Source organism: Piliocolobus tephrosceles, chromosome 3 (genome assembly GCF_002776525.5).
Source record: "Piliocolobus tephrosceles isolate RC106 chromosome 3, ASM277652v3, whole genome shotgun sequence".
Taxonomy (NCBI): domain Eukaryota; kingdom Metazoa; phylum Chordata; class Mammalia; order Primates; family Cercopithecidae; genus Piliocolobus; species Piliocolobus tephrosceles.
The window spans coordinates 34,739,524-34,752,639 of record NC_045436.1 but is presented as its reverse complement, the minus strand read 5'-3'; the positions used below and the strand labels follow the sequence as shown (position 1 = coordinate 34,752,639).

General features: G+C 37.4%; 1 long non-coding RNA gene across 2 annotated transcripts in view; it reads left to right on the top strand.

Annotated features, from left to right (window-relative positions):
* Positions 1–12,488, top strand: part of LOC111553267 — a 128,223-nt gene extending 115,735 nt beyond the window's left edge. The window contains exons 6-7 of one of the 2 annotated variants that reach the window (XR_002734878.2): positions 8,321–8,466; positions 12,280–12,488. This is a non-coding gene — a long non-coding RNA (uncharacterized LOC111553267). Of the gene's footprint in view, positions 1–8,320; positions 9,293–12,279 lie in introns of those variants that run through there. The other variant, XR_002734877.2, reaches the window with a different exon arrangement.
* Positions 12,489–13,116: the final 628 nt, after the last annotated feature.

Below are 13,116 nucleotides of genomic sequence, written 5' to 3'. Positions count from 1 at the left end.
GGGGTCACAGTAATGCTGAGAAGCTCAATGGTATCCTCTGTAGTCCAAGGCTGATGTTGGGACAGGGGTCCTTTACAGGAATGGAGATTATATGATAACCATATAATCACAGGTCAGGTGTGGTGCAGAAAGAAGATGATGTAAACATAATGAATGATAATGCTACAATATTTGTGACATATCATTATGCCCACAAGTGAACATCTCTTTTGTGAGAGTGACCAAACAGCCAGCTAGACAGAATGATTCAGTTAGTTGGCATCAGCCATCCACAAAGGACCACCTTCCTATTCTATAATACAATGGATATAAAAATGGAATAGTCACTGTGACAACTGCTCTAACACTCACCCAGGCTGATTTAACTGCTGCTGTTGCTTCTGAGTTTCCAACCCTGAACAATGCAAGTCAACAACAAGATGAGCTCTCAGTGTGGCACCATCTTTCTAAGAAAGCACACAGCCTCTTGGTAAGGGGTGGATTACCTTTGACCTCTTCCTGCCTGAAGGGGTAGTGATTTATCTTGAAGGGAACGTGCAGGCCTCCATATAGCACTGTCCCGACCTGCAGGACAGTTGAACGGACCCTGGAAGGGGGAGTGGGAATGGAGGAGACAAGAAAACACGAGAAATGGAGACAAGACAAATAGCCTGATCAAGTCTCGTTTAATGGTGGCGGTGCAATGCCTTATATAGTCTGGCAGGGGAAGAGGTTGGGCCAGGGCGGTGACGGGGAGCCGGGTTTTCTCAAATTACAATCGCGCATGCGCCGTCAATTGGTATTTTTCCCGGGCACGGAATTGCGCCTGCGCTGTAGGCTGCATATCTTCCTGGGGCGAAACAGTTTGCGCGCGGGCGGGAAAGGTTGGCGCCGGCGCGGAAAATGTTTGCGCGCCCGGAAAAGTTTAGGCGCGCGCGGAAAGGTTGTTAATGAAGAACCTGGAAATGTGCCATCTTGTCTCCGCTTTGCGGAGATCAGGCAACAGAGGCCAGCTAATTCCGGGCCTCATGGCTCCGAACATAGCACTATCATCTAAAGACTTACAGGTTTTCATCATTGATACAGGATTCTGCATAAAATTATATCAAACTAAGAGATTAACTGTAGCAAAAGGGTTGTAGCAGTAGGCATGTGACATAAGATACACTTGTCCTATTACATGCTACACTACCCAGAAGCTCCCAGCCAGTTAGGGTGATGGGATGGCTTTTACAGGTGTAACTGACAGGCCAGCTTGGAAACTATGCCATTCAAGGATGGGCATGATTCTCCAGGACACAGTAAATCAATGAATATATTTTGGTGCTGTGTCCCTTAAAAGAAAAACACATGGTCTAGAAGTCAGGGAGTGGAAATATGCACAATCCCACTTCTCTTCTATAGGACCAAATTTGCCAATTTAGGCTTTCTATTCCTGCAGCTCTAGACATTTCAGGCTGTAGATCCTACGGCATGAAGACAGAACACTTCCACCGGGAAACACAGCAAGAATGTGTAAACTTTGTTACTGCAGCCTCCTGGTCATTTTGGGCCCCTTGAACCATAAGCCCTGTGGGCAAAGGAAGGTGTTGTTATTCTGGCAGAATTGATTGATCCTGACTATCAGGAAGTGGGAGGGCTGCTGTTTTTCAAGGGAGGTTGGGGAGAATATATTTGTCACCCAGGTGATTCACTGGAGCATCTCTTGGTACTCCCTTGCCAATTTTATTCATTAATAGAAAAATGCAGGAGCCACAGTCTGAGAATGGCATGGTCACCAGAAGCTCCTGCCACTTAGAAATGAGGGTCTAGTTTATCCCACCAAGTGATACAAGCTAAGAGTGAAGGGAGTGAAGAATGAGTAATAGAGGATGGAGACAATGAGTATTTGTATGGCCATTAGCCCAGCTGCAGGAGTGGAGGCCTGTCTTACAAGTTTTCCCAAGCAAAGAAACCAGCCAGAATCCTAGAGGAGCTTTTACTACGTGAGTGAACTGAACAAAGTAATTGGATCTGAGCAATACAGGCAGTGGACTGTGGTGAGTGCTATTCATTCATAATTTCAACCCAAATATTTCTTTAAAAAAGCAAAGCACTTGTTTTTTAAGCTTCTGGGAGTTTTGCCTGATGAATTTTCAGAGCTGGATTCTTCCATAGGACTTGTACTCCATCAAAGATGCTGCCCCAAAAGTTTGCTCTCTTTCCTGGGGGCCTAGTTCTCCATTCAGGATGTCTCTGAAGAGATCTCACAGGTTTAAAGCCCGTTGTGAGGTCAGCTGAAACCTCTGCTGCACTTGTCAGAGTTCAGCTTCGCCCTTTGTCTACCTATTTCTCTTGCTTTGAAAAGCATGCCCAAATAAACCTCCTGCATGCAAATCTGAGAGTCTGTTTTCTGGGAAACCTGGTCTACAACACGATCTTAATATAGTATTTATTTTTGTGGGGGGTATTACAAGGATCTGGCATTAATTTTATTTCATATAGAAAGCTTAGTGCCCCAAAGCCATTTATTGAAAAATCTATAAATAGTGCATTGAATTGTAAAGTTAATAGTGTTATATGTAAAATTCTATATACATGCCTTTTGCCTTGCTTTTTTTTTTTTGCCTTTTTTAGTCTATTTATCTATTGTTTACTCCTATATTAATGTCACATTATTATAATTACTACATATTTGTAATAAATACTGTTATTGATTAGGACAAGTCTCCTTTCTTTGTTCTTTTATTTTAGATCTATCTCAGGTATTCTTAGGCGATTATTATGCCGTATGAAATTTGAAATTCTAGTTTCAAATTTTAGAAAAACATTATTTGGGTTTAAACTGTGAATGAATAGAATTTATAAATTGGTACAATAAAAACTGATAGCTTTTAATATTGAGTATTCTCATCACTTAATATGTTACAAATATGCAGAGAGATAGTTTCCTTTTATATTTTCCCTTTGGTTCTTTCTGTTTTTCTATTTTTGGAAACTCCTACTTCTTTTAATATTATATTTCCATTAGTTAGTGATCTCATTCATTTTTCTTTCTTTCTGGATTCATTTTCTTTTTTTGAGAATTCTACTAGATCTTCACCTTGGCTGTCTACCTCATGAAGACACAAGGTGTACTTACCTTTCAGCCCAATGTATTCTGGATATCCTGCTTTTTTCCCAGTGGAAGATCAGCCAAATTATGGGGAATAATAAAGTCATGGCAGGCTTGTAGGATGATGGGAAATAAAAGGTAACATAAGTTAGATTCACAGATCATGAAATGCCACGTCACTCATCACTTTTCAGCAGCTGTAGTGAATGTAAAAAGGTTATTACCTTGCATCCATCCTGGTTCCTGAATATTTTGCTGTATTCATGTATAGCAGCCCATTTTTGATTTTTCAAAAAGTATTTACTGAGCACAGAAAAATAGCATAAAACCAAATAGCTGTCACCTGTAGTAAAATAAAAGATTTCTCCAGAGATCCTAATTTCCATGTAATTTTGGAGAAGCTAATATTGTTCAGAATTGATATGTGTGGAGAAAACCATTTTTCTACCTCTCTTTTTGATCTGGAAACAAAACCGTCAAAGGAGTGAACATCAGCACGTTAAACAGCTGGGCCAAGATTTGGTGGCAGGTATTGCCAGAAGCAAAACAAGATTTTTTTGTTTTTTCTTTTTTGCTACACTATCACAGAATTAACACATTTGGTGTTTTGAATCTGATTTTTAGTGTCAGATGGTGAGGTAAATCTTGAGTCATTACTAAGGTACTGAATCAGAAAATATTTTATTACTATCTTCCTTGAGTTAAAGAAGGCTGGGTTTTGAAATATGTACATGGCTTGGCTATGCACAGTGGTTCACACCTGTAATCCCAGCACTTTACAAGGCTGAGGCTGGTGGATCACTTGAGGTCAGGAGTTTGAGACCAGCCTGGCCAACATGGTGAAACACCGTCTCTACTAAAAATATAAAAATTAGCCTGGCATGGTGGCTCATACCTGTAATCCCAGCTACTTGGGAGGTTGAGACAGAAGAATCGCTTGAACCCAGGAAGCGGAGGTTGTAGTGAGCCAAGATCAAACCACTGCACTCCAGCCTGGGTGACAGAACAAGGCTCTGTCACAAAAAAAAAAAAAAAAAAAGAAAAGAAAAGAAAAGAAAAGAAATATGTACATAGCTATGCAAATTCTGTCTTAAAAGTGATTCTGAATTCCACTTCTGATCATGATGGAGTTACAGGATTTGTACTTACATTCCCATCAAAAACAACTAAAAAACTGGACACTATATGGTACAACTATTTTCAGACATATGATAGATGGCAGTTTAAGACTATGATTCCTGAGAGATGGGAAACAAAATCAGTGAGCTCTGTCATTTCTTGTCCCAAATTTATTCTTGGAATAAATTATGGGGCAGTAGCATAAAGAGGGAAACCAGTAGTCTTGCTGAATTGAAGAGATGAAGCTAGGAATTCAAGAACTTTGAAGTAGCCATGATTTTCAAGGAAGAGTACTCTAAAGGAGGGAGCTAAGCAGAGAAAGAGCTCCAGATATGTGAACAGGCATCCCTTAAATCTTTGAATCCATACCATTTTACACATGCTATCGGGCATGGGGCTAGGTAAAGAATAACTCCTAAAGAAAGAACATTACTGAGGCACTATGAATTAACCTATTCTCAGAGTTTATACATGGTTGGAAAGTAAATTCTCACTATGCAGGGTAGAGAGACCTCACTAAGTGTATAGGGAATTCAGTAAAGACTCCTGAGGTAGCTAAAATTTGGAGAGGCTAAGTAAATCTATTCTTACAATGTTCTTTTTATAAAATGAAGAAGCAAATCTTTTTGCTAATATTGGCCATTTAAGAAAACCAAAGATACTTTGAGCATTAAAAAAAATCTTAATTGTTTTTTCTTAGTTTTTAGTTTTTTAGTGTGGGGTCTGAAGTAGATAAAGGTAAAACCAAAGAAAAGTTTCTAAGGGAGTTAAGATATGATGGAGTCCAAGTCACAAATATTCAAAGGCAAGAAATAGCTATAGGAAATATCTTTAAAAAAGTAATTTATAATGATTATTATGAAAGTTTGTTAAAATTGGTTACAATTACGCCAAAACAGAGCATTACAAAATATTTGGTAATAAAAAGAACCTCTGCAATCTGGGCCCAAAAAGCTTTGCAGGTTTGACAGAAAGAAAACTCTTTAATTTTCTTTAAAATTTAGAATTTTAGTTTAGATCTCCTCATATTAGCCATGTAACAATTTGCAGTAAAAAATTCACACGTCTTTTTGCCTCATGAATAAACTCATCATATTTACTTATCTTTGCTGAAAATCTCAGCACATTTTGTTCATTTGAAAATTATCATGTGTAGGTTTTCTATTCCCAGGAAAATCAGGTTAACTTCTCCTTAGACCTAAAGCATTAAAATCGTAAGAGGTATGTTCTCCAATGACAATGAAATAAAATTAGAGATCATCAGAGAAGAAAATCTGGAACATTTACATATATGTGGAATTTATACAATATGTTCCTAAATAATTGGCCAAAAAAGAAATCATGAGGGAAATTAGAAAATACTTTGAGATAAATTAAAACGAAAACACAAAATACCAAAACTTATTGTATGCTGCTATAACAGTGCTTAGGGTGAAGTTTATAGCTGCAAATGACTATAAGTAATGAAGAAAGATCTCAAATCAGTAAGTTTCTACCTCAAGAATCCAGAAAAAGAAGAGATGACTAACCCCAAAGCAGCAGAAGGAAGGTCATAATACAGATTAAAGACAAAATAAACGAAATAAAGAATTTATAAAAGAGGATTAAAAATGAAATAGATAAATAAATGAAACCAAAAGTTAGTTCTTTGAAAAGATCAGTAAAATTGACAAACCTTTAGATAGAGTGATCCCCAAAAGACAGTGGAATGGGGAAGTCAAATCATTTAAATCAGGAATGAAAGAGAGGACATTGCTACACATCTCATAGAAATAAAAATAATTATGAGGTAATACCCTGAAGATGTTTATGCCACTATTTAGATAATCTAGACAAAATGAATAAATTCCTACAAAAACATAAATTACAGGTGACACAAGAAGAAACATTAATAGAAAATCTGAATAGACTTACAACAAATAAAGACATTAAGTCATCACAAATCTCTCTCCACAGAGAAAAGTCCAGAGTCAGATGACTTTGGTGCATTATCCTAAACATTTAAAGGACAATTAACATGTCCTTCAAAAACACTTCCAAAAAAATAAAAGAGCATTTTAATTCCCCATTTTATAGGGGGAATTAATATAAGCATGTATTACTACATGTTGCGCAGATGAAAACAACAGAAATTTGCTTTCTTATAATTCTTGAAGCCAGAAGTCCAAAATCAAGGTGTCTACAGTGTGAAATGTAGCCTCAATGGGAGAAGCATTTTGCTTCCTCACCTCCTGGTGGCTCCAGGCATTCCTTGGCTTTTTGGCAACTCCAGGGTCTGCCTCTGTCTTTCCATAGCCTTCTCCCCTCTGCCTCTCTGTCTCAAATCTCCCTCTCCTTATATAAAGATATCAGTCATTGGATTTAGGGCCCACCCTAAACCTAGGGTGTCCTAGGACTATCTCATCTCAGGATCTTTAACTGATATGTGCAAAGCTCCTGTTTCCAAATAAGGTCACATTTACAGGTGTCAGGAGGTAGGACTCCAACACATCTATTGGAGAGCCACTATTCAACTCACTACAAAGAAGGAACATTTCCCGTTATTCTATAAGGCCAGTGTTACCCTATACCAAAGCCAGAGAAATAGATCAGAAGAATAGAACACTACAGAACAATGTGATATAGATGCAGAAATCCTCAAAAAAATACAAGTAAAATCTAGCAACATACATAAAAGATTATAGACCATGACCAAGTGGAATTTATCCAATAATTCAAGATTAGTTTAAAAATGCAAAAATCAACACGTAATAGGCCGTATTAAAAAACACATGATCACATCAGTATATGCAGAAAAACATTTGACAATACAAGACATCTTTCTATGACAAAAGCACTCAACAAACTAGAAATAGAAGAGAACTTCCTCAACCTAGTAAAGCATATCTACACAGAGACTCACAGATAACATGGTTCGTAATTGTGAAAAACTGAAAACTTTCAAAGGTCAGGAACAAGATGAGGATTTGTATTAAACATTGTATTAAACATTGGACCAAGGCAGTAGGCAGTATAATGGCCAGAAAAAGAAAAAAAGAATACATTTTTAAAAGGAAAAAAAAAAGTGAAACTATCTTTATTTGCAGATCACATGCTCTTGCATATAAAAAATCCTAAGAAATCTACTAGAAAACTATTAAAACTAATAAATGAGTTAAGCAAGTTTGCAGAATATAAATCCATATATAAAAATCAATTGCATTTCACATACTAGCAATGAACAATATAATTTACAATAGCATTCAAAAAGAATACAATTTGAAGAATGAATTTAACAAAAGTAGAATATGTTCATGGTGAAAATTATAAGTCATTTTGAAACATTCCATTTATACTAAAATAAAAAGATATCCTTTGTTCATGGATTAAAAAACTTAATATTGTTAAGATGGTACTACTCTCTAAATTCATCTCCCAGTTCAATGTGATACCTATTATGCCAGGTAACTTTTCTTAACAGAGATGAACAATTGGTTCAAATGGAACCAACCCAAATGCCCATCAATCAATGAGTGAACAAATAAACTGTGGTATATATATGCAATGGAATACTACTCAGCCATAAAAAGGAATGGATTAATAGCATTTGCAGCAATCTGGATGAGATTAGAGACTACTATTCTAAGATAAATGACTCATGAATGACAAACGAAACATTGTATATGCTAAGTGGGAGCTAAGCTATGAGGGTGCAGAGGCATAAGAATGACACAATGGACTTTGGAGACTCAGGGGGAAAGGATGGAAAGGAAGTGAGGGATAAAAGACTACAAATTGAGTGCAGTGTGTACTGCTCGGGTGATGAGTGCACCAAAATCTCACAAATCACCTCTAAAGAACTTACTCATTTAATCAAACACTACCTGTTCCTCAATAACCTGTGGAAATAAAAAATATTTTTAAAAATCATAGAGGAATTTAGGGAAATCAGAGTAACAACACACACACAAATCCTTGAGAAAGAACAAAGCTTGAGGACTCAGACTTCTCACTTCAAAACTTGTTGCAAAGCTGTAATAGTCAAGACCCAGTGGTACTAGCATAATGATAGACATATAGATCAATGGAATATAATTTACAGTCCTGGAATAAACCCTTGCATTTATGACCAATTGATTTTTGACAAAGGTGCCATGGCCATTTAATGTGGAAAGAACAGACTTTTATCAAGTGATGCTGGGAAAAATGGATATCCACAAGCAAGAGAATTAACTTGGACCTCTCTGCCTTACACCAGACATGAAAATTACTCAAAATGGATCAAAGACCTAAATGTAAGTGCTAAAACTACAAAAGTCATAGGAGAAAACATAAGTAAACTTTTGTCACTTTGAATTATGCAACGGTTTATTATATGTTACAACAAAAACACAAGAAACCAAAGAAAGAAGTTGGGCTTAATTAAAATAAAAAACTTTTGTGCTTCAAACAACACTATCACGAAAGTAAAACAATAACTTACAGAAGGGGAGAAAATATTTGTATGTTATTTATCTGAGAAAACTTTAGTACTAGAAAATATAGGGAGCTATTATAATTCAGCAATAAAAAAGACAACACAATTTTAAATGGGCAAAGGATTTGAATAGCCTTTTCTCCAAAGAAGAAATACAAAGTCCTAGTAAGCACATGAAAAGATGCTCACCATCTTTAGGGAAATGCAAATTAAATCCATATGGAGATACCCTCTCATACCTACAAAGATGGTTAAAATAACAAAAATAACAACAAGTATTAGTGGAGACACAGAATCATTGGAATCCTCATACACGGCCAGAAGGAATGCAAAATGGTGTAGCCACTGTGGAAAAAGTCTGGCAGTTTTTCAAAAGGTTAAACACAGAGTTACCATATGGCCCAGCAAATCCATTCTTAACTCCATACCCAAGAGAAATGAAAATATTTTGTCTACACAGAAACCATTACACTAATGTTTATAGCAGCATTATTCATAATAGTCAAAAAATGGCGACAACCCAAATGTTCATCAGTTCACACATGGATACACAAAATGTGCTATATCAATACAATGAAATATTATTTGGCATACAGAGGAGAAATTAAATATTGACATGTGGTACAACATGAATGAACCTTGAAAACATCATGCTAAGTGAAAAAAGCCAGTTACAAAGGCCACATACTGTGTTTATTTATACAGAATAAAATACTAAAATACTAATACTGAGAATTAGACAAATCTATAGGTACGGAAAGTAAACTAGTGGTTGTCTAGGGCTGGGAGGAGGGAAATATGGGAAGTGACTATTAATAGGTATGGGGTTTCTTTTCAGATTGACGAGAATATTTTGAAATTAGATTTTGGTGAAGATTGCATAATTCTGTGAATAAACACCACTGCATTGTAAAATTTTAAAAGGTGAATCGTGCAATAAGTAAATGAGATCTCAATAAACCAGTTATTTAAAAAGGCACAGGCTCTGCCCCTAGAGTTTGTGATTCAAGTTTGGGCAACACTGAGGCTGAGGTGATGTGTAAACTGTGGGAATTTTGTGAGCTATTAATTATGCTATTGTGTCTTCAGAAGATTGATGTCAAAATGCAAATATAGTATCTCAGAAGAGGAAGATAATAAATACCATCCCACAGATATGAATTACATTATGAGGTTCCTGTCTGTCCTGTGGGCTCTGAGGAACTGAAACCCAATCATGAGCATTCTAGTGGAGAAAGTGGGAGAAATGGCTGACAATGGGGAGGCAGGAACTGAAGAGACCTAGGACGGACATTTAGCAAGAGAAAGGGACTCCGGGAAGACATATGTACCTGGAGCTCACTGTTTGTGGACTAAGCCTGGCCCCCTCTCTCAACTTAAGTGTCAGGGGAAACAATGATAGTTAACATCTATTAAGCACTTATTTTGTAGCAGGAAATGTTCTATGTGCAGTACTGTGTACTAGTTTTCTCCTTAGAAAACCCATGAACCTGATCCAATTATTATTTCAATATTACGAAAGAGGAAACTGACTCAAAGCGATTATCATGTACCAAATCACATAGCTAATACGGGGATCACTGGCGATGGCAGAGGGTGGAAGGAGAGGCTGCTAGCTGTTTTAACCCTGGCTTCTAGGGGCCATGTCAAGGCTGTGTGGTACTCCAGAGACGTTGAGGAATGCAATGTGGTGGTGAAAACAAGCATTAGACTTGGATTTGGGCCATCTGGAATTTCAAAGTTCTGACTCTGCTACATATTGACTGGGAAGTTGGGGCATGTGACACCTCTAGATTAGAATTTCTTCATCTACACAAGGAAAAAATAGTATCTTCCCTGCCTTCCCCACTGCCTTGTGATGAAATTTAAACTCAGGTAATATGTCTCAAAAGCTTTAGGAGAAATTTTTAAAATATAAAGTAAGATAGTAGAATGCCAACAATAACAAATTTAAACAATAGCAGGGATCCAGCTTTTAGATATAATGATTCCTGAAGGTTCCTGGATTGGTAAAGAGATCTGGCCAAGAAAATCTGACCAATGAATCCTTAGAGTGGAGACGTGTTCATTGCAGTTGAGAATTGCAATCTCTCAGGCTCTTCTATAGGCATCTGAGGAGTAGCTAAGCCCCATTTTAAGTAATTGACAATTAAATAAATTATATCCAGAAAATTATTAGATTTTTTATTGAAAAAATTTACAGAATAAAAGTTAATTTGGAGTACTCTCAGCCAATGGAGCTCTCATCTCTACCCCACATCAACGGCTGAGCAGATCTTTTAGGAGCCCGGCTGTGGCAGCAGCTGCTGGCTGGGTGAATGGGCGCCGACAAATTCCTCCATCTCAATAGCTCCGTGCAAATTGGAATGTTGCTCTTGAGTCAGTTGGAGTCCATCTTTTATGTCTGTGTTTTATAGTTAAATGGCAAGAGGAAAGAGGAGAAATGACTTGATTTTGATTTCAACTTTCTCTGATTAGGGGTTGCTGAAGGACTTTTTCTGAATGCACTATTAGGAGAGCTGACAGATGTCTTCTTACCATTTGCACAGAAATTTAGAGAACTTAGCAAAGTGTGCTCAATGACTTTCTGGTAGATTTTTGTAGCATCTGAATGTGATACTTTAACATTTGTTTAGTTTGGGTAGCCTTGTTTTGAAATGGTGGCAAAAGGCAGCTCTGAGACTCATTTTGAAGGAGAGTTGTTTTGGAATATGGTGACAAGCTGATAAACTAAAGGTCAGAACTGAGACCAGTTGATCATTAATTTGTTTTCTGCTTCTAGGAGGACCAGACCCTGCACATTTATAGCAGAACTTAATGCTGATGATTTGAACATTGAAAAATGCCTGTAATTTTATTTCTGCATGCAGAGGCTGTGATGTATAAGGGGAAAAAATGCTGAGCTGCGAGCCTAGAACCTGGGTTCTTACTACCTTTTAAAGCCCGAATGAGCCCCTATACTCCTCTGGATCTCCGTCTTACTATCTGGTAGAATAAAAACTGAGAGAGAGAATTCGGGGCTTCTTAAGGAATTTTTTCCTCAGGAGTTTTTTCTGTTTCTTTTTTTTAATTGGGCTTTTTATTTTCTGCCTGGGCTGAATTAATCAATCAACAGGCCAATGTCATTGAAAACAATTTTAAGAAATAATTAAGAGAACACCTTATTTCCTCAAGTAGTGAAATAACTGTTTTGTTGTAATCACAGTGGATCCTCGTATTTGTGAATAATGAGGGCACTTCATAGCATTATTACTTTATATTAATCAAATATATCATTACCTCACCAAACAATGATGATGAATGGCCCCTATCCCTGGAACCTTGCCTCCTACATGTAATTTGTCACTCATGCTAGCTTTGTCACTGTTGAGAAGTGAATGTTTCTGTCTTCTTAGTCTGGCTTCTTCTCTTTTGAGGGACTCCTTACAAGGTCCTTTCCAAGGGAGGGATAATTACTGATTAGATTCTACATGTTCTGGACAGAGCTTAGAATATGCCTTGGATCTTGTTTTATTAGTTGGTTGGGTGTTTACTGTGAGTCAATGGTTGGAGCTTGTGTGGGGCCGTCTCTTCTGCTTTCCTAGGCGGGCCTGACTAGGTTGCTGTCTCTCTCTTTCTGTTTCTTCTGAAGATAAAATTGAGCATCTAAGCATGTTACCAGAAAGAGGCCCCAATCTAGACCCCAAGAGAGAGTTCCTGGACCTCATTCAAGAAAGAATTCCAGGTAAGGCTATAAAGCGAAAGCAAGTTTATTAGGAAGTAAAGGAATAAAAAGTAGCTACTCCAAAAGCATAGCAGCAGCCTGAACTGCTCGATTGAGTATACTTATAGTTATTTCTTGATTATATGCTAAACAAAGGGTGTATTATTCATGAGTTTTCCAGAAAAGGAGTGGGGACTTTCTGGAACTGAGGGTCCCTCCCCTTTTAGATTATATAGGGTAACTTCTGGACATTGCCTTGGCATTTGTAAACTGCCACGGTGCTGATGGGAGTGTCTTTTAGTATGCTAATATAATGAGCAGTGAGAACAACTAGAGGTCACTTTCATTGTCATCTTGGTTTTGGTGGGTTTTGCCAGGCTTCTTTACTGCAATCTGTTTTATCAGCAAGGTCTTTGTGACCTGTATCTCGTACTGATCTCCTACATCATCCTTTGAGTAAGAATGCCTAACGTCCTAGGAATGCAGCCCGGTAGGAGTAGGTCTCAGCCTTATTTTACCCAGCCCCTATTCAAGATGGATTCACATTGTTTCAAATACCTCTGACAAGCAGATTCATACTTCTTTGGTTTCTGGCTTTTTATCCTTCATAGGCCCAGCCCTTCCAGGCATACTCAAGATTTACTTTCAGAATATAAGTCCAACTTAAGACTCAGGTACGTGACAGATACTCCAACTTGGCTTTCACCAAAAGGCTCTACTTTGGTTTGGCAGTATCAAATATTATCTCACTTATTAATAAATACT